At 34.7% G+C, this 7,693-nt stretch overlaps 1 long non-coding RNA gene across 1 annotated transcript; it reads left to right on the top strand.

The window, feature by feature from the left end:
* The first annotated feature begins 3,608 nt into the window (after positions 1-3,608).
* LOC140037278 (uncharacterized) lies at positions 3,609-7,379 on the top strand. Its single transcript, XR_011841201.1, has 4 exons — positions 3,609-3,829; positions 4,555-4,610; positions 6,410-6,475; positions 7,206-7,379. It is a non-coding gene; the product is annotated as an uncharacterized lncRNA (long non-coding RNA).
* Positions 7,380-7,693: the final 314 nt, after the last annotated feature.

Raw genomic sequence — 7,693 nt, 5'->3', positions numbered from 1 at the left:
AGATGATATTGTTTCTTAAAAAATCCACCACGACTTTCTTAGACACGTGCATATAAGACACGGTCGCAACCCATTGAGTGAAATACTTTATTGCCACTAGAATGAGTTAATGCCCATTCGAAAGAGGACGGCCAATAGTTCTAATCACATCTATTCCCCACATTGAACATGGTCGCGGAGCAGTCATACTATACAATTCTGTAGGCAAAGCTCGTATAACATCACCATGCATCTAGCACTTAACACACTTTTTGACAAACTCTACATAGTCATTCTCTACAGTAAGCCAAAAAATAGCATGTTCTCATAATATTTTTAGCCAATAAATGTCCATTCATATGTGATCCACAAATACTACTGTGCATTTCTTTCATCATGTAATTGGTATCGTCCTCATTAACACACCTTAAAAGTCCTAAATCGGATGTTTTCTTGTACAACCCTTCTTAATTCAAGAAAACTCTTGAGGACATTCGGTGCAAGAAACTTTTTGGAACGGAATCAGTGCTAGGAGGATAAGACTTGTCTTTATAAATTGCTTAATTTCTCTATGCTAGGAAGGACAATCAAAAGCCCTTTCTATAACCAGGTAATGTGCTGGCTTTTCTTGAAGTTGAATTTGTATAAGGATCAATTATCAACTCATCCAGATGTTGGATCATTGAAGATAGAGTGGCTAAGTCATCAACAAAGGCATTGCAAGTGTGGGTGATGTGCCTGAATTCTAGATTCTTGCATTTACCAACCATACTAAGCAAGCTACAATGAATGATACGACATAATTTTTGAATCTCGAATTACTCACTACATGAGTGTCTAGTGCCAACTAAGTCGAAATCACTGAACACTATCAAGTCCTTGATCTTCATTTCCAAAGCAAAATTTCAATCCATAATACAAACTTCATTGAGAAGGTTTTAAAAACCTAATTATCCAATTTTCTACAAGTATACTGATCATTTATCAAGTATAGGCGATATTAGGTATCGATCCCATAAGGAAAATTGTCAACTACCTATGATTTTTCAACTCCTCTGTTATGTAGACTACCACAAATAAGTAAGTAAATCTACATTACTAACGTTCAATAAAAGTAGAAAAATGATAAGAAAATGTGCGGGTTATGGAATTCATATCTACTCATGCAAATGAAATAATCAGTTAAATGAGTTCATTATCTTAAATCCTACAAAAATATGAAGTTTTCACTGCTTTAATCCATAAAAATGCAATTTTTCACACTTAATCCAGAAAATGCATAATTCACTAGAAACCTAGTTAATTAGTTATAAAAAAAACTAAAATATACCAAAAATTAATCAATAAAACACACTTAAAACATGCAAATGCACATTTATCAAATTTCTCTATACTTAAATCATTACTTGTTTTCAAGTAAAAAGAATTACAAACCAATAATGATTCAACGGTTTGAAATAACACATGTGCACAATTCAAAATCAATTCTCAAAAAAAGATAAACAACCATTATGAAATTATTCATTAATTTTCAAATACTCATAAGTCAAGTAAAGGAGAGCCAATCATAACATAATTTAAACTAGTTCAACTCAATTTCGCGTCCCTACTCAAGTTCACAAGAAAATGAATCATATAGTCAATAAATAGCTTCCTAATTCCATAATCATCTTTTCAAAAGAGAGATTTATTCATAAAACATATTCAATAATTACTCAAGTTGGAAAAGTACCTTTTGACACGAGAATCGATATTTCTACATGAAGATTCCAGGTTATTCAACACTTCACATTCTCAAGTTACTTTGCATAATTTTAATTCAAGTACCGTTTTACACGAAAGTCAACATTTGTAAATGAAGGCTCCCTGTTACTAAGTACAAGAACCATTGGAGTAGAATAACTTTTATTCACTTTTTTTCTTTTTTCTTTTTTTTAATGTAAAGATAACAAATAAACATTCCCTCAAAAGAATAATCATGAGAAGAATATTGCAATTATTGACCATATTGATCACTCAATTTTGTAAAATCAAGTAAAGAGAAGAAATTTTATCAATTATGAAAAATTTAGGCATAATTTTCTCCACTTCACAAGCTATGCTTTCCTTAAAATAGCAAAAATTATAATCACATAATAGCCATTTCCAAGTTAAGTGAGAAATGAATTTCTCAAGTCACATATATTTATCTCAAAAGCAAGAGAATTTGAATTATTAATGGTATGGAACTTGTTGCCCTTACGAAGATTTTGAAAATTTTGAAAATTTTGAAAAAATTTGGGTAAATTTTAAATTTTGGACAAGTTCTTGGAAAACTTTCAGTAGAGCCTCTCCTTATAAAAGGATGAAATTCCCTACCAGCAAATCTAAATTTGAACAAATTCAAAGCACAATAACAATTTCAAACACAAGTCCAATATTTCCAATCAATCACACATAATATATATATAATCACAAGATTTCCCCCCTATACTTAAAGTACACATTGTTCTCAATGTGTAAAGAAGAAACAAGATAAAGAAAAGAATACTTTCCTATTGACGTGATTGAAATGTCACAAATCATGAAGTCCCATGATGCATTGTCTGCTTATCTCCAAATCTTTATGAGTTCTACTTGATAGCCATTAGTAATAGAAACCTAAAAAACAATATGGTGAACAAACTAATTAACGTTCAAACGATTTCACAATGACATAACAAGTTTTTTCAAATAACTTCTTGCCTTTGTTATTGTACCGATATAAAATATATGAAAAATTGCTTAAGGTATAACTCACACTTGCCAAACTTTATGCATTTAACAAAATTATCATCCTAATTGCCTAGAATATGAAGTGTAAGCATGTATCCTTCTCTTAGGTAATCATACATATAACAACAAATTTAGGAGCAAAGCCAAACCAAGAAACATACATTATGCACATGTTCAATTTCACTCCTAAAATACCACTAAAAGTACTCAATTCTTCAAATATCCAACATTTATCATACAAGCATGCTTCAATTAATGAATTGGCAATAATCATGACCAGTTACAACACTCAAATATCAAGTCAAATACATCATTTTCAAAACTAGTTTAAACTAGTCATAATCCAAAGTTCAAAAATTTCAATTTTGGCTATTTTGGCTATTTGTGTACATGTAAGCATCATAATCAAGTCATATTTTGGCTATTTGAGTCATCCAAATATGCTTAATAATATTCCAAAACCATTTACCATATTAATCATAATATAGGAATATGCATAAGATTAAAACATTGCATAGATAATCATATTCCCATATTTGATCATATACACATGTTTAGAGATGTTAAATAAGTATAATGTGTGAGGGCCCACAAATTTAATTTTCGGTTTAATTGTGGTTGGAAGTTGAAGCTTGACAAAATTGACCAAGAGACAAAAGCAAAACTTGGATTTAACTTGGCACTTTGACTAAGTTATATTAACCAAGACAAGACCAAAAACAACAAGACACAAAGAGGAGGAGAGCCGGGTGAGAGCAAGAAAAAAAAAGGGGACCAAAAGAAAAGAAAGGAAAAGAAGACTTTGACTCTACTCTAAAATAGATCAAGCCTTCCTAGTTAAGCAAAGTAAACAACATAAAAGAAAGAGAGGGGAGGGGAAGTCGGGCAAGCTGGACAAGAAAAAGGGGAGAGAGAGAGAGAGAGCCGTGAGAGAGCGCGAGAAAATAGAGAGGAAAAGGGAGAAAAGCAAGAGGAAATCTGGGAATTCAATCAACCATTTATCCCTCCAATTATGTGTGAAAGCAAGGAGAAGGAACGATTGACTGCTGGCTGTCTTCATCATCTCTGTCCAGCTTTGTTTCTTGAAGATTGAAAGGTAACCTGACTTCCTAGCTCTCAATTTTTATGGTATAGCTTGTAGTAGTAGCTAGAAGTTGGAGTTACTAAGTTAGGAACTGATTTCATAGCTGGAAATTCGTGGGTTGAAATTGATTGAATGAATTTGGCAGTTTTGATTATTGTTCCAGATTTCTTGTCTGAAATTGGCTTGAATATTCGGGTATGATGGAGGCTGAACTAGCCTTAGAACAAAACATGGAATTTGTATAGAATTGAGTGTAGATTATGCCTGTAGATTTCAGCTCAATCGGAACAGGGTACCTTGTGAAATGACTATTTTACCCCTGCTGCCCTGTTTTTGTCAGACATGATAATCTGCCTCCGTAATTGCTTCGTTTGGCTAGGAAGATGAATGAATTAGTTTTTGATGCCTTCTTAAGAATTGTAGCCTTGTATCTTAGATTTCAAATGGTTTTGGAATTACCTAAATCGGAGTTGTGTGTGCTGAGATATGATTGAATGAATCAGGACTGCTAGTTGAATTTCACAGTGAGCTTCGAACTGGAAAATCTGGGGGCTGTTTGGGTAAATTTGGCTAGGTTAGGGTGGGAACTGAGTTGAGATGTCTTCATGAGAATTGTAGAGCTATGTCTTAGCTTCGAAACGGTATATTGTTTGTTTCAATCTGATAAGTGTAGCTCGAGTTGTGCTTAAATTGCTAAAAGGTGATAGTGATATGTGATATTGAACTTTGTGTTTTAGGAATTGGATTTGGACAATAATCAATTGTGGTGAATGGGGATCATGAGCGGTGATTTGTGAGTGTTCCTTATTTGTTAAAATCTTTCCTCAAGTATTTTAGTTAAATGTGCCCCTTTGTTTATTTAAATGTATTTGCTGTTACTAAAAGGGTTTGCTAAATGGATTTGTGAACTGTATTCTCTTTATAAGGTGTGTGTGTACTTCATCGCACTCACCTAAGGACATGTGTTTGATTTGAGCAATTGGGATTTATTGTATTAGCTGCCTTATGTGATTAAATGTGATTAAATGAGACTTAGACGGGGGTGTACCTTGTCGCACTCGATCTAGGTCTCCATATTTCGATATTGGATGTAGGGGTGGCAATTCGGGTCCAAATCAGGTTGGCGGGTCGGGTTCGGGTCAACCCGTCAGAAAATCTGTTGACCCGAACCCGACCCGTCAACCTGTGACGGGTCAGGTATGCTGACCCGAACCCGAAAATTTCAGGTTGACGGGTTGGCGGGTCGACCCGAAATGACCCGAAACTTAATTTTAATTTATTAATTTATCACTGTAATTTCTAATAAAATCAATTTCTCACAAAACTAATTACATAATCAAGTAATAAAAATTTAAATAAATAATTCAAAACCAAATCTAAAATAAATTAAACACCATAAAAGTGTTTTATTCCAAACAAAATATAAAATAAATTAAAACAGTATAAAAGTAAAAAATAATATAATATATTATTTCTCCAAATATAATAATTTCAACTTCACACAAATTAAATAAATTCATTTGGATTAAGTAATTAATGCCTTTGAAAAAAAGAATAACTTAGTTTAGTTAGATAGAATTATTTTTATGTTTATTAAATTATTTTTAATTCGTAAACGGGTCATATCGGGTTATATCAGGTCACCACGGGTTAACCCGAAATCGACCTGTTTTCTTTTCGGGTTCATCGGGTCCAACCCGATTCTGACCCAAATTCCCGAAACCTCAACCCAAACCTATTAATTTCGTGTTAGGTTCGTGTCGTGTTTTCAGGTCGTGTCAAAAATTGCCACCCCTAATTGGATGTGTGATATGTGATTGGATGTATATATGTGATAAATCTTGTTTTATTACATGTTTGGCTTGTTAATTATTGCAAGGTATTCCTTAATTTGGATGGATGAACTTCTGTGTGTTTAAGTATAGTAAGAGGAAAAATTTCAGTTTTGAATCTTTCGTGTTGGCCGAAATTTTTGGGACAAAATTTCAGATTTTTGGAGCTTTTATTTTAGTTAAAGTTTTGCCAAAATAATGGATTTTAAGTGTATTTGGGTTGATTAAATCGATTAGTTCTTCAAAGGAAAAGAAAGGAGTGAACTTGTTAAAGTGAAAACTGGAAATTTGCTTTCTGGAACATCAGGCCAGTTTCGGGAAAATGGTTATCTTTTGGTGTATACCACTCTAAATCGAGTCCGGTTTGTTTGGTTTGAAACTAGACACATTAGGCTACAATCCATGTAAATTTCAGGGGCTAACTCATTTTCTGTGATTTTTGGTGATTTTTCCAAGTCCGCTGGAAAAACAGAATTTTCCCTGCCCTGCATTTTACTGTAGCAGTCTATTGACGGAAAACTGGGCAAAATCCGTATGGAATCTCATCAAGGTGTCTTCTACAAAGTTTTAGCCTTTTCAATTAGGTTTCCAACGGTATCAACCATGCAAATTTTGGACTTGTAAATATTAAGTTACGATTTTCTAAAGGTTTCTGCCATAAACCTCCAGTTTCCTGATTTACAATAAACATGAAAATGACTTGATATTTTTGCTTGGCCTTGAATATGCATGTGAATGATTGTGATTATACATGTCTCAGGTGAATACAGGAACTCCAAAGAACTCATTTAGCCGCTTCATTTTTTTCTCTCTCTCACGACTTTTGGTGAGTATCAAGTGCATGTGAAGTGTTTAAATGAAATGTTTCTCGTACTTGCTAGTTAATGAGGCTAGGGTGTACTTTATCACCCTTGCCCTCTCTTTCATGAAATTGCTTGCTTGATAAGTGATACGTGTTACATGTGAATGCAAATGAAAGTGTTTATCGTGAGCATTGAGCGGCAGAATGTATCATGCCCTTTTAGGGTAGGAGGTACCGCTCATCCCGTCTCAATGCTATGACCAAATCTTGTCGATTGGAGCTTCGTCTCATCGACCTAAAAGTGAATGGGGAGGACGCCCCAACCCATTGGTTAGCCTTGGAACTCGAGCCGGCAAGGGCTTGGTCGAGAAACTTGGTGAACCTTGGGAAGTGTTATAGTTTGATCCAAATAAGGGGTCTTGCTAGGTATACTTATTAAGTGATACCACCTACATGCTTGTTTGGTTACGGATCCAAGAGGGTGTCATGATGGCTGGAGGTAGTAAGTGGGGTTCTACATGGATAACTGTGAAAGTTGACGGAGGGTCAACTACCTGAGCTTGGATCGCGCGTGGATTACCTCCTGAGAGCTCCTGTATCCTTTTATTGTGATTAAATTCCCTACTTGCTTAATGTTTCGAAGTTACTTGTTACTCAAGTTATTGTTTTATATTGTGTCTTTGCTCGCATGCTTGCATGTTTTTCCCTTGGCCTCACTGAGCGTTAGCTCACCCCAATTTGTTTTCCTTAACAGGTTTGGAAGTGGAAGTTCTGAGGCTTAATTAGTGACCCCCTTTGGGTAGAACTAGTCGTTATCTTTAATTCTGGGACTCCATTGTGTAAAACTTATGATTATTTTGGGTTTTCGGTATTGTAAAAGTACATTGGAAATCTTGGATGTAATACATAAGCATGAATAGTTCTTTTATATTTTAGAGTACATGATTGTTTTAGTGGAGTATTTCATGTGATATTGGAGTTTAATTTGTAATTTACTTGAAGATTGTAGTGAATCCCAGCAAGAACTGGGCAGGCGGTCCGCCGAACCCTTTGGTTCGCCTTTGGGGGAGGTGGGGCTGTCACATAATGTGTGACGACCCCACTTCTCCCAAGGGCGAACCCAAGGGTATCGGCGGGCCGCCTGCCTAGCTCGCGCCAGGACTCAAACTTATAAAACTCTTCTAAGCCACAAGAACACGATTCATAATATATACAACCACCAAAAGTCTATTTACATCTTCA

Source organism: Coffea arabica, chromosome 2e (assembly GCF_036785885.1).
Source record: "Coffea arabica cultivar ET-39 chromosome 2e, Coffea Arabica ET-39 HiFi, whole genome shotgun sequence".
In the NCBI taxonomy this organism is placed as follows: domain Eukaryota; kingdom Viridiplantae; phylum Streptophyta; class Magnoliopsida; order Gentianales; family Rubiaceae; genus Coffea; species Coffea arabica.
The sequence above is the reverse complement of the archived record's forward strand: the minus strand, read 5'-3'. Positions and strand labels throughout refer to the sequence as shown.